Source organism: Stylophora pistillata, chromosome 1, assembly GCF_964205215.1.
Source record: "Stylophora pistillata chromosome 1, jaStyPist1.2, whole genome shotgun sequence".
Lineage (NCBI taxonomy): Eukaryota > Metazoa > Cnidaria > Anthozoa > Scleractinia > Pocilloporidae > Stylophora > Stylophora pistillata.
Window position 1 is genome coordinate 3,327,501 of NC_142519.1, and position 14,780 is coordinate 3,342,280.

The 14,780-nt window shown below is 38.7% G+C and overlaps 1 pseudogene; it reads left to right on the plus strand.

The window, feature by feature from the left end:
- The window catches only part of LOC148740845 (uncharacterized), a 70,150-nt pseudogene extending 58,490 nt beyond the window's left edge, over positions 1-11,660 (plus strand).
- The last annotated feature ends 3,120 nt before the right edge of the window (positions 11,661-14,780 follow it).

The following is a 14,780-nucleotide window of genomic DNA, read 5'->3' on the forward strand; positions in this document are numbered from 1 at the left end:
ATGTCCGCTGTCGTACGGCTTTCTTACTGTTGTGTTTTTTGATCGAAGGTAACCACGCCTCAGGATTTCTATTCCACTGTCCCTGTTGTTGTTGCTATGGTGACGTCTTATGTGAATAGCCCCTTTGACCCTGCGAGCGTACCAGCGAGGATCGCGATCAATAAACTCAACCTCATTCCAAAGCGGTTGGTGTCCGGTGTTGTGAGCATGCTCTGAAACGGCGAAGTCTGGGTACGGACTAATCGGATGTCTCGGTCGTGCTCCTTTATTCTTTCTTGCATTGGTCTTCCAGTCTTACCGATGTAAACTTTGCTGCATTCACAGGGAGTCCTTTAAGTTACGCCTTCCTGTTTGGACACAATCAGTAAAACGCGGTATTGTTGAGCGTCTCTACGAGCGCGGGAAACGCCTCATATTGAAAACCTCTGTCATCTCCAAGGAGAAAAAACATTTGTTATCTCATTTCTTTCTTGCAGAAAGTTACCAGAAAACCAACCGCCGCTGCCGAGCCCGCAGTCGAGTTCAAATCCACCGCAGCTACGCCGCTACTTGCAACAGAAAGGCGTACGTGCTGTCTTCAAGTCGGAAACTACGCTAAGATCAGAGCTAGTAAGAGCGAATGACGCTGTTGATCGGGCTAAACAAGACCTTCCTCATTTGATCCACGGTTATCTACATTCTAAATTTTATTATTCAGCCGGCTAGAACATATCTTTATCGGTTTTGTATTTTGATAGAATAGTGCATGATTTTAGCGGCTTTAGTTACTTAGTTAACTTTTTTGTTCAATGTTTTAATATCATAATGAAAGTTCTCATAAGCTGAGTTGGAAAAGCTAACAGGACCATCATAAAATAATAATTATGCTACATGCATCGATCTGCACATGGACCCACTTCCAGAGCTTCCCCGTGTTTGTAACCACAGAAACTTTGCTTGCGATCTTTTTTAGTGAAAGTAAATCTTGATTTTTGTCACTCTTCTGTCGTGAACTTGTAAATTTAAAAGCTCCTAAAAATCACCTTAAAGCAACATGTTACCCATGACACCGCAACTTGTAATGTTACTAAAAATAACTTCATGTCACCTGTGGGCAATCAAACAGATTAAGACTGTTACCGTAAAACTCGGCTGCTGTGAGTGATGCGGCCTTCCGCTCAACGCATCGGAAAGGATATCAGAGCAAGCTTAAAAAAAGCGCAAAAACCTTCAAAACTCAACTTCACGTGCATTTCGTTTTGTCTTTGAAGATTTTCGTCGCTCCTCACGTTATAATGACGTCTATTATTTTCTCAGTTCGTGAGCGGGCGGTGTCCGACAAATCCTGCGATCTGATTGATTTCGAGAGCGAGCAGTATTCTCCCATCCGGCGCGCTCTCAGCGGGTGGTATCCGTTTCGTGTTGAGTTGCTTTGAAAATCATCTTTATTGCAGTTTTTCAGAAATATATCCTGTTTGCCCGCTGGGCAACATTTTTAAGCAAAGACTTCGGTCACGACCCTTTCCAAGACATTAATAACAGAACAGAGGTAAATCTTCGAAGATTAATCGTCATTGGAATAACAATACTTTCCGTAAGATCTCTGAGTGTTTTTTTTTTTTTAAGAGAAGATCGTCGTTATGGTCTATTAATTTAACTCGTGTGTTTGCCATGCCATTACTGTTGTTCATTCGAAAGCGTACATGCGCTCTTTTTTTCCTCTCCAATTGGCAGGTGTCATATCGTGACCGATACCTATTAAAATATGTTTCAAAGTTTGCTAAGAAGCTTTTCAAGTTAACTTTACCTTTACGTACATAAAAAAAATATTCGATGTCTTTCTCTTCAATATAAATAACACCCTTTTTGATCAGCTCGCTTGGTAATTACACTGAGTCTTGTAATTGTAGCCCTAAACTATTTGGGTTCTTTTTGCAGGCATTAGTATTAGAAAAAAAATAAAAATGTTATTCACCAACTTAGGTTGGTTGTGGTGTTACGTTTAAGTCTGAAAAGTAACCTGTTGAAATAAAGTACTTCGCGTCTTTTTCGTAGAAGTAAAATAAAGGTCAACTTCAGTGGCCTTTGAAGAGGTCTGCAATAAATGTTTACAAATCAAAGTTTGCACCACCTTACAGCATTATCCTTTTATTTTAATTCCTCCAATTCTATATATAGGCGGTCTGTAAGCGGCGCGTCCAGGTCTCAGATTCATATTTTCCGAGAGATAAAGGACCATCTGTTAGCACACAAAATTTAAAAGCGGGATTGCATCACGTTGTAGCGTAAGAACTTGTCGAAATTGCATAATGTTTCCTTGCTTTACGAGGGGGACAATGGCCATCTGAGTATATTTTGAACTTTTCGATTTTTCGGAGAAAAGAAAGTGCGATAGAACTTTGTTGCTATAATTTTCGAAAAGGTTCATTAAAAGGATCCTTTAGAAAAATACAAATGAATAAAGGCTGATAGTTTCGAAAGAAACTGTTTGGGGCTGCGTCGGTGGGAGTAACGAAATAATTTGGATATATCAACAAAGTTGAAATGGTAAATTGGCCACCGTAATGATTACAAAAGCTGACGTTTCGAGCGTTAGCCCTTCGTCGGAGCGAATACTTTAGAAAAATGGAATGAATTACGCAATTTTGCAACTGCATGTCGACGGATTCTCGATATTTATGGTCAGTGGCTCTCAAATGGTTTGAGAACCTTGAGTGGCTGCCGGTCCTATAACCAAAGCAAAAAAAACTCTTCTGTTTTTGAAAAAATACAGTATTATTCTAACTTTAAATTACTGAAAACGCCAAACTTTCTCTTTTTCATAAATTTACTTTACTTTTGCGCCCATTTCATACATTTTTTGCGATCGTCGAGATTGTATATGATCTCATATACAAAGTTTCAAGAACCGACGGTAACATCGAAAGAATAAGACGCTTAAAAAAAAAAAAGAAAAAAAAAACATCGATATCATCAATCTATCCCACTAATTGAAAAACACAGTTGGATAGCGCCATACCATCACGAGACTGTCGCCAGGGTAGGCGTTAATCCACGGGCGTTAAACTGAACGTTTTCGCGAGACATGGTCACGCGATAATTAATCACGAAAAGACATGCAGCTGACTCTCACCTTATTACCATAAAGTTGTCAAAGTAAAAAAGAACAAAAAAACAAAAAAACACGCACACGATATATACACGATTTATATTTTTTTACAGATGTCCTAACTCAGCTTCAAATTTATGAATATTCATGCAGGTTAATAAACCATGCAGATACACTCTTCGCTTTGGATTCTACTCATTCTAATAAGGGAGTTTAATGGGCACCATCTATAGAGTAATTGATTTCTATCAAGCTTTATATCATTACATAAATGGAGGTTAATGATACAGCATTTAGTTAAAATTATGCAAATCAACACTGATATTTGACTTCAAAGTGATCCTGTAGATCCGATCCGAAAAAAAGACCATCCTAGAATCGTTGGCAATTGAAAAGAGTGGTCCTTGAAATTCATGCTGATGGAGTGTCCTAGCTATAAAAAACGAATCGATCTCTTCATAAGGAAAAAGATACTTTTTGATAACATCACTGGTCTCTGAGAAGAAAAGCTGTTTTTTTTTTGTTTGTTTGTTTTTTAGTTGGTTTGAATAAAAAAAGAATACACTTGCTCGCAAAGGAAAGATTTAAAAAAAAAGGAAAAACTTGACGGCTGATCTCCCATCACGTTACATTGATTTAACAAATTATTTGTCTATCCTACTAATTTTGATTTAAACTGAGGCACCATAAAATTCTTATGGGCTGATTAATAGCCATCATTACATGACAACATTTCGACAGCCGACCATGCATGCTCCTTGGACAGAAGGAAAGTGAACAATGGTCTTAAAGGAGAATGATTTGTTAAGGGGGAAAAACATTAAAGCAAAAGCAAACAAACAAGGAAACAGAAGAAAAAGTCCATCAAGATCCGTTTTACTCTGTATGTCTTGTATAAAGCTCACAACTACCTTTACATTATATTAGATTTAGAAAAAGCAAGACATTCTTCGAGGAACGCGAACTAATAAATGTCATACAAATAGTGAAACAGATTTAAAGGCTTGATTGTAAGATAACAATGAGGAAAATACGTTCTCAAGTACCAAAATACCTATGATGCCCGCCTGGTTAGCAACCGGGTATAACAGAGTAACATATTTATGAGAAGGTTGGAAACAATCTGCTATGATATTGACAGCTGCTCAAAGAAAAAACACAAACTAGATAATATAATATCTAAACTGCTTGAAAGGCAGAAACTGCACAAAGTGGTGATGAAAAAAACTAAAACAAAAACAAAAAAGTACGTATGATGCACGATCCTCGCAGTAGATAATACCGCAGTTCAAAATATATGAACTTCATATATTTATTCTATCTCATTTATCACTTTCACGGGTTTATTACGAACCAACTTAACGGCCTGCTCCCTGTTGGCTTGTTAGCTCAATTGGTAGAGCGCTGCACTAGTATCGCAGAGGTCAGTGGTTCGAGTCCCGTACAGGCCTGATTTTTTTCAGGTCTGATTTTCGCTATTGCATAAATAGCGCTATCTACTGCGAGGATCGTGCATCATACGTATCTAATACCGCAGTTCAAAATATATGAACTTCATATATTTAATCTATCTCAAAAACAAAAAAGGATGGGGAATTAGTGTTATGATACATCTAAGCTTCTTCAGGGAACAGAAAAAGAAAGCTTCTAATAATGTTTTAAATAGAGAACGACTTTAAAGGAAAAGAAGAAAAAAGAACAAGCTTTCCTGCCACTCTCTTTGCTTTGTCATTTAAAAATCCCTTTTCTCTCTATATGCTCATCTCCCATCAGATTATACTTAGATTATACGCATCACCCCTTGTGGGAAAACCCACAAGAGAGTCCCGTCCTGTCATTACAATAAGCTCATTAGTGTCAAGCCGATTCACATCGCTCCCCGCAACAATAGTCAAACCAGGATCCTGATCTAGTGCATTGTCCATTAAGCGGGTTAAGTATCGTAAAAAATCCGCAGGTTGGTATGTAGGTTTAGACGGGTGATAAATACAACACGTTAATAACAAATGCCCCGAGGGTAATTTAAAAATCACATACAGAAGCTCGTAAAGCTTTGATCTGTAAACATCGATGATGTTCAAGTTGCTCCTCGCGTAGATTGCAATCCCTTCCCTACTTCTTTTATCCAGTCCGGACCAGTTTCTATCCCGTCTGAAAATAGAATAGCCAGGAATATTGACGATAGCATCCGGCATGCTGGTTTTAAATGCGTCTCTGATACAATACAAACATCAATGTCTTTATTAGTCAAATCGGCTTCCAGTGCCACTGCCGCTCGACCTCTGTTCTTAGTTTTGGCCAGACTACATACATTTGTGAATAAAAACTTTGGTACTGCAAATTCAGAAACAGTTCGCGAGATGGCGTTCTGCTTCCGTTTGGGAATTGGGACAAGGTTCTTCATATCCCTGGCCCTGATGGATAAGCTCTCATCTCCTCTTTGACCATTCTAAATTTGGAATGAAGACTTTTTGTGAAGGTCGTCCGTGATGACTTAATGATCTTGTAGTTTAAACCCTCTGGGGGATTTCATGAAGGATAAGAGCAGAATATCCTGGGTCAAAGGGGGAAGTCGGTTTTTTTGTCCAACGGGATAAGTCTGATTCGTTAAACCTGATTGGTCAATTTTGCCGAGATTTCTTGGCTGGCACCCCCAACTATCCTTTTCCTGTTGGATTGGGTCATTTTCGATTCGGTATATAAGTTAAGTCACTTTACGTATGATGCACGATCCTCGCAGTAGATAGCGCTATTTATGCAATAGCGAAAATCAGACCTAAAAAAAAATCAGGCCTGTACGGGACTCAAACCACTGACCTCTGCGATACTAGTGCAGCGCTCTACCAATTGAGCTAACAAGCCAACTGGGAGCAGGCCGTTAAGTTGACTCTTAATAAATCCGTGAAAGTGATAAATGAAATGCAATGAATATAAGAAGTTCTTATATTTTGAACTGCGGTATTAGATACGTATGATGCACGATCCTCGCAGTCTGATTTTCGCCATTGCATAAATAGCGCTATCTACTGCGAGGATCGTGCATCATACGTATCTCATACCGCAGTTCAAAATATAAGAACTTCGTATATTCATTGCATCTCATTAGGTCGCTTTGTTCGGTTGCATGCTTCCTAAAAAACATACAGACTAAATTTATTTAGATGATCCTTAACGATCAAGTAAAAAGAAAAAAGCAATAAAAGAAAAGATGAGTCCACTTCTAGAAAGCTAAAGTAACATCAATATGAAAGTTGAGCTGCGATATCTATTTCTCTATATATTTTCCATATTTTAATTCCGAACTGTTTTAGCTCAGTAAAAAAAACTATAAGACTGATTTCTAAATCAACATCCTCATTTACTCGAACAATTAAGCGAACAATGCTAACACTAACTTAAACTTTGGTCAAAAAATCTAAAATTTCATCTCTTTCTACGAAGGTGGAAAATATCACCCTGGATTGCTGACTTCTGAAATGGGCAAATACGACGACGATGATTGCCTTGGTAAGTCCCAACTTTTTGCATGGGATTGACTTAAGGCCAATGTAGCTTTTCTTTATTTACCCGCTGTTTTGCATAATCAGCATTCAGCCTTTAACTCACTGCTTAGCCAGAGGGTTGCATCTCAATGCCTGGAAGACTGCTAAGCATCATGAGCGGTGGGCTTTGTATAAGTTGCAATTGAAACTAAAAAACCACTTCCCGCTTGGTCAAAAGAGGATTGTGAAACTCTACTTTGAGGGTTAATCAACATTTTATCGTTTTCATTTCAGAGTCTTGCTTCCTGGATGTTGCTTTCCTGATAGATGTGTCACAGAGCATGAAAAAAAGCGATCGAAAACAACTAAACACTATCTTCGACAAGATTGTGAAAAAATTGGGAGTATCTCCAAAAGGCAGTCACATGGCCGTTATTACTTTTGGATCGGATGCAAAACTCATCTTCACACTTGCAAAAAAATATACGGCAATGCCGACACGTTAAAAAAGAGAAGGCGAAGAAGACGATATTTTTTCAACCTGCTAAAGAAGGAACCCGCACAGACCTCGCCGTAGACCTGGCAGTAAAAAATGTTTTTACCAGAGGAGGAGACAGAGCCAAAGTTAGGAATGTAATGATCATTTTTACAGATGGAAAATTTTGGATTGACCGCAAGTGGGATACCAGGACAGAAACTGACTTCAATAATCGCACGAAAATACTGGAGGTGAAAAAAATCAAAAAATCCTTTTAGTATTTGTCAAGGTTTTTTTTGTTAGAGATGCAAATATCAGCGCTTTAATTTTTTTCATTCACTTGTTGCATGGACAACGATGTTTTAAGATAAAATGTAGGCTTTCCTTAACACTCAAACACTCTTCTTGGCTCATTTTCTTTAATCTCTATCAGCTTCTTGAATTATGACATTTTAGAAAGTTCATTCCAATGAAGGTAAGTTACATGGGGTGTACCCTCTGCATTAAGCTAAGACACGTATTTATGAAGAGCTTTCGATGCAAATATATTAACTAGGAAACCCAGGTGCTGAAAATTGAAAGCTAAGCCACTGATATTGTGCACCGAAAGACCGCAGAACAGAAGGAAGATAATTATGTTTTTCTTTTCCTAGGAAAAAGGGGTGAAAATAATCGTCGCTGGTATCGGCGGTAAATTAAAGAGAAAGGATGCTGATGCTAACTTGAGAAAGGTGGCAAACTCAATGATATAATGAAGGAAGCTTGTGGTAAGTGGACGTTTTAAACGGTGCAATTCATTTTATCTGGTAGCATCACCCCACTAGTGTCGGGGAAGCACGGATTCGATTTTGTGTCCTTCCAAATTTTCCAGTTATAACGCTGTGTTATGACCACTTGAACCCCTTTGAAAATCGCACGTCTTTCCTAAGAAATGCGCAACATGATAACGTCTTAAGCCGAAATTTTTATAGATTTCTTCCTAACCATCTCCATGCCATTGAAAAAAGCAGTAATGCTTTTCTGGTAAGTTTCCAAGAGGTCAATAATCAGATGATACTCATTGCCTTGCCATGGTCAATTTGCAGTTTTTGACGGTCGTTACACAGACTTGTCGGAGTCTGAGTGCAGTGAAACATGTGGGGGAGAAACCTTGACTCGGACGAGAACCTGCACCAATCCTCCACCTTCAAACTGTGGAAAGGCTTGCATTGGGCCTGCTGTGCAGACTATTGCGTGCAACGAAGAATAATGCCCTCGTAAGTCAAAGCTTTGTTCAATAACAAAATATTTTGTTCCTCTGTGTTCTAATACCTTGTCAATTTTAAATTTAAAAATTAAGGTTTTTGATCTTGTGTATCGCTTGACACATGGCGTGGTGCTAGTGCTAATGTCCATATGTACTCAAATAATTCCCAGTTTTATCTTGTTCCGGTAGTGATGCTCATCGTAAAAGGAAAAAATAATCTTTTTATACTCTCCTTCATTAGAATTTCAAACAGATATAACATTTTCCAGTGAGGCTCAGTAAATCACTGTAAAAATTAAAAACAAATTTTAAACAAATTTGGAGACTTGGAGACTTTTACTTAATCAGTTTTTAATTAGGACCTCGTTAGAGAATATAATACCGCAACCATAGAATTTTCATTGAAAGATATAGAAAATTGAGAGTAATTGCCTGGCGAAATCTAGTGCATATCCTAACTAAGTGGTTTTCTTTATTCGATACAGGATGCACAATAAGACCTGGTGTTTGTTTCAGACTCTTCAAATACTATTGGTGAAGCATTGAAAGGTGCAAAGGAGCTTGTAAAGGATATGGTGAAAGGTCTAAAACTAGGAACAGATGATTCTCGAGTAGCCCTAGTTTTGTTCGCTGATAAAGTTCAGGTTAAGGCTCGATTTAGGCCTAACTATGCGTCAAAAAATTTCAAGATATCGTACAAAGCGTGATTAGCATCGGTAGCCGAACAAGAATCGACAAGGCCTTGTTAAAAACAAAAGAGGTGTTTAAAGAGGGAAGATACGACACGTTGCAGTCGTACTAACTGATGGTAAGCAATCCCTAGAGCACGACACTAAGAGCTTGCTAGCTACTTCTAAGTCCTTGCGAAGTTCAGGTGTCCGTATCATAGCCGTGGGAATAGGAGCTGAGGCGTCTAAAGGCAGACTGAGGCTAATGACTGATTCAATGCAAGATGTGAAGATGAAAGATGAAGCCCTGAAATTTTTCCACGAGCAAATTGACATACTACACAAGAATCGCTGTGGTAAGTATTGCGATACCTGACTTTTGAGAAGTAAATAAGGTTACTTTTGCTTTTACTAGATCCATGAGTAAAAAGTATCTTGCAGTGCTGCTACTCTATTTACTCGCAAAACATTTCAATATTGCTGACTCAGTTTGCCAGATACTTGTTACGCATCAACCACGAAAAATAGGCCAATGACGGCCGGTATTCTCTTTGATTCAGGTGTAAAGCATTGGAACGCGAAGTGGGAAATCGGGGGAAAACAGATCTTTCAGTTTTTTGTAACGCGTTCGCAACAAAACGCAGAGCAGTTTTTAATTGACGGCCGTAAAACCATATCCAAAATAATCAACAGCCGATCATAACAAACTTTGGAAAAGGCGCGCGACCAAGTCACGATTGGTTTCCGGTGGCCGCCTTATTGGTTTAGAGCATGGTGCAAGTTTTCTTTTAAAGCAAAACCAAGGCAATCACGGATTACACTCCACATTCAATGGAAATTGACTCTTTATCTGTATTCGACGACAGACCTCAACATTTACCAAATTTCTTGCCGGCTACTTATCAATTATTATCCAAACACACTCCGTACAGTACAAATAACGCCCAAGACGAGTACAAATATCACGCGGTATTTGTGCCCCAGGCAACCAGTTAGACAGGTTTTCCCGCATCGCGCAAGCGACTTATTGGATTGAAGTTACAAAAAAAAAAGCAGACAATTTGAATTACTTTTCCTGACGACAAAAAGGCGGATTGGCTGGTGAATATTGATCCAAGTTTATCAGATAAATCGAACGAATAATAACGGTTAGACGACAGGGAAATTTCGTCATTTATTGAAGAAAATAGAAACAGCAACACGACAAAGCGCCAATTCCCCTTCCACTTCGCATGCTTCTGTCACCCACTCACCATAAATAAATATCTACGAAATTCGCCCGCACTGAAATAATAATTTGGCGTGTCGTTTTGTTGCCATGTCGCTGAGTACTTTTACTCGTTATTTGTAACTTGACTCGTCCTGCGGGCTCGTCAAAATACAGCACAACTCGTAAAAATACTCAGCGGTACTACACAACTAAACGTCTGATAAGATATATTTATTCAATGAATGCGAGTAGGAAATGAGATGGTAAATAAGTAACCTGATTATTTATAAGGATGGTGCTAAATACGCAGAGAGGTACCTTACTCACGAAAGTTGATATTTTTTTGTTTTCTCTCGTACGCTAAGCTCCGTCATCCGGAAAGAATCCTAAGCAAGGTAATATCTTAAATATTGGTTTTTTTTACAAGTTAATTTGGATAGGAATCAGTTTGCTGACCTTTTCTAGAGATTTATGACCACGCAAGCACAGAACATGCTTTGAAGTATTTAGGGACCGGTAGGATCCTTCCTCATTGGCTTGTGAAAGGCAGTCAATTTTACATAGTCCCTCTTTGTATTTTGTTGGCAACGAATGATCCCTCCCTCTGTTTCGCCTGAAAATCATGTGAACATGTGATCCCTCCTAAGAACCTCCAATCCATACCCTCCCTTCACGACGCGGGCGCTGAGTAATGACTGATCTAACTCATTTCATCTCCCTGAGCTTAATATTCTTTCTCTTTGGAAATAGGATGTAGGTCATCTATCTAATACAATGAAAAAAAACTGTTCCTTTTTTTTACAATACTCACTTTTTCTCTTAAACACCAAAAGAGGTATGCGAAGACTATTCGAACAGATGTGGAGAACAAGCCGATAGATATGAAGACCTCTGTAACACTGATAGTGCAGGAGAACTTTATGCTTTCACTTGTAACCTTTGCGATCTTAAGGTTAGTACAGGGGTTGTGTCTCGTGGAGTGACTAGACTTCTCTGAGTCCCTCAGTTATCGTGACTTTGACTTACTTTTTCCCAGAAGAACCCTGTCGTCATTGGCTAAATTTGCTCGTTCCCAAATTCCTTGATGAACTCAGTATACATTAGACCTGACATGTCCAGCCGTTAAGACGTTTCGGGAAATATCTGTGACATTTTTGGTTGCCTTTGCCTTCCATTGCAGGCCTTTCTGTTTCCTTTAATTTAAGGGGGAGAACAGTGGGTTTTACGCTTGCCTAGCTGCTCAGGCTAGAGATCTCAGTCAAACATGTCGATATCCTCATTACCACGCCAGCCTTTCAACTATCAGAAATTACTCTGAAATATTTTCCGAATAAAAGATATATGTTGTGTGAACTCTGTCGGAGAAAGAACCATCCAGAATGACTAGTTCATGTAAAGAGAAGTTTCCCAATATGTTTTTTGGCCTTTATTTTTTTCTTTTTTGTATCGTTTCAGAGCCACGTAAGACTGAAAGACAGGATTGTCTAGTGACAGCGGCGAAAGTTCTGTTTAATTGAGCTCAATTATTGCCTTAAAAACTTGTTAAAATAAAGGATATCACAACGGGTATCAGTTACATTCTAAGGAAAGTAAATCGAGGTTGTAAACATTGTTCAAGTTAAATTGAAAGTTGAACAATTGAGAAAATCTGACGACTTTTGTTGCCTCGCGGTACGAATTCTTCTTTAAATTTGCAGAAAATTGCGATCCCCTAGCAGTTTGCAAAGTAGGCGTCTTGTTGAAAGTAGTTAAAACAGATCAGGTCCAGTATCCTACCAATCCACTCTGACCAACATCATCGATTCAAGACATTGCAATGAATGGCAATTCATAGATTCTGTTGTTATTACACGCATATGGGATCCTGAAAGTTTTGTCCAAACTAGCCAACAATAAATAAAGTTTACGCGAAGCCTTTTGAAAACTTTATTGTTATTATTATTATTTTACGAGAAAAAGATTTTTCTACTTTTCTCGTATTAAAAGTAACATTAAACAGGATTCTCCTCAACTTAACGACAAACAAGTTCGTCATATTACAACAGTTTCCTTCATTGTCGTGCCAATACTACAAAGTGCGGTTTGCAAAGAACAGTTACTTGCTTCGATCACTTCCATACTTGTTTACAGTTGCTGTTATTTCTCACCATCTGCGCGATGGAAACGGGCGTGGCCTATGGTTTTGGCCTCTTGGGAGTACATCACCTCTAGTGAATTGGATCTACATGTGTTTTAGTGTAGTCCTAACCTTTACGTCAACTAGACAAAAGCTGGTTGTTATTCCCGTAGCTAAACAAAATGCAGTTCTGCTAGATGCATGAAAAAATATTTAGGTAAAACAATTTATCCATATTTTCAATATATAAGGACACATTAGCTCGCATAACAGGGGCTTAATTAGCCGAGCGCGAAGCGGGAGACATCATGTCCGAAGCGCGAGACGAGGAGAATACAAAAATAACCTCATTTTCTCCTTTCTCGTCTCGCACCCCGCGCTCTCGTCTCGCTATGCCAGTTATTGCTCAATATGGATAGTTTAAAATTCACCTGTCTTGAAATACTTTTAAGCTTCGAATGTGTTTTATGGATAAAAGTTCAACCCCCCCCCCCCACCCCTCCAAACCCTCCAGGATTAGCCGGCACCACCCCTAGTAAGTCACACTAAGATGATTGCAATGCTATCTAAAGGTGTGAACCATTAATTCCATAAAACCCTAACCAAAATTGATAATAAAGAATTATGATTTTTTTTTGACGATTCAACTCTTTTACCAGTGTATTTTGGTTATCGAATTGCAAGCAAAACAACTTAAATTAAAGAAATCATACCTAGGGTCATTTTTAACTCGGAGATGGCTGAAAGCTAGCCATTTCAAGGTTGTTGTTATGTCCCCAAGTTAACTATCCTACCATTTCTGTTACCGCGCAGCTTTGGTAAGTCTGCTGACTGGCCCATAGGGCTTTTGCATGTTTAGTTCCTGCATGAGACTCGACGAAAAACTGATAACTCTCTAAAAAATCTAACAACCTGCTGAGAAATGACGCGTATTTAACTGACAACTGAGATCTGAAATCAGCAAATTTTACTCATGGCTGATAAATGGCCTGAAATTAAAACTGTGCGTGAGGTTTGTATTTGCATACGAGGCGCTCCGATAACTAAACCTCTCGAGTGCGACATGCGCGTCTTCTTGAATTTAAGCACTTTTAGGCCTCGCACATACAGTCCCTTAGCGCAACTCGAACGTCGAAAAATGAAAAATAAATTTTCTGGAATGATAAGATTCTCCAACCCTGCGCTTCGGTAACTGGTTTCTTAAATGCTGACTAATACCACGGCCAATTAATGCAAATTTGATTAGCTTACCACACCAGCCACAAGACTCTGCACACAACTTTCTTTTTTTGGTCTGCACCTCGTACAACAACAACAACAACAACAACAGCAACAAAATTGGGGCCGTGCGAAATAACATGCCTTTTGAGCGACCTGGTACGAGTTCGACCATTCTTAGCGTTCATTCTGACCCTGAAATTAGTAAATTCGCGTATTATCAAGCTGCATGCATTAAACTGCAGATTGGCGGACTTTCAGAGCTTCCTGAAGGTCTCACCACAAAAACCCAGACTGACCTGTATGGCGCAAGTAATTCTTGATTTTGTCACTCTTCTGTCATGAAATTATCAATCTGAAAGCTCCATGCAATTGAAGCAACATTTTAACCGTAACACTGCATTTTGCTATGCTACTAACTGTATATCACCTGCAAGTAGTAGAACATACTGAGACTGAAGCCCTCGAAAATTAGCAGGAGGAGCCTACAAAACTGGCCTGGCGAAATATATTCTCTCGAGAAATTTACCAGTCAAAGTCGTTATATCAGCGAAATCATGTGCTGTGGAACTGGTTACTTACAAATCGATTACCCACCTGGACCCTGCTAAGATTACTAATAGGTTGGCATCTATTACCGAACTTAACAAAGGACATTTTAGGAAATTTGAGATGAGATACGCTCTTTGTTTGAATACGATCACGTCCCCCTTCTGAAACCTCAGTCCTTCTGGTCGCCTTAGTCAATTCATTAGCTGTATCTTAAGAAAAATTTTGGCAGAGTTAACTCTGCATTTGGAGTATCGTCCGCGCGGAAACCCGATTCATTCAATCTTACTCAAATTTTAAAGATTGATCCATTTTCTGAAGCGACCAAACAGATAGCCACAGTCACATTTATTCCAATGTTGTCTCAAAGCACCATTTTCGAAAATTTTCGAACACATTGTACAAACCTGAGTTTCAAACATCTATCGACTTGTTAGCTTAGCAACATTCTGATTTCATGATTCAATGAGTAAGAAAGTTACTGAATGATGATGATCTTTTCACTTATGTTATAACTAGAGAAATCATCAGGAAATTATAAAAATTAAAAAAATTCCTCTCTAACGCTTTAGCTCAGTATTTTTTTCCTTTACTTTTCAAGGTCAGTATTAAAGCGAATCTCTAAGACTAGATTGTGTTAAACTTCACCTTTTCCGTCCAACCATCTTTAGCGTCCTGATGGAAATATTTTCCAGCTTGGCATTGACTCTTTTTAAAAGACTGTG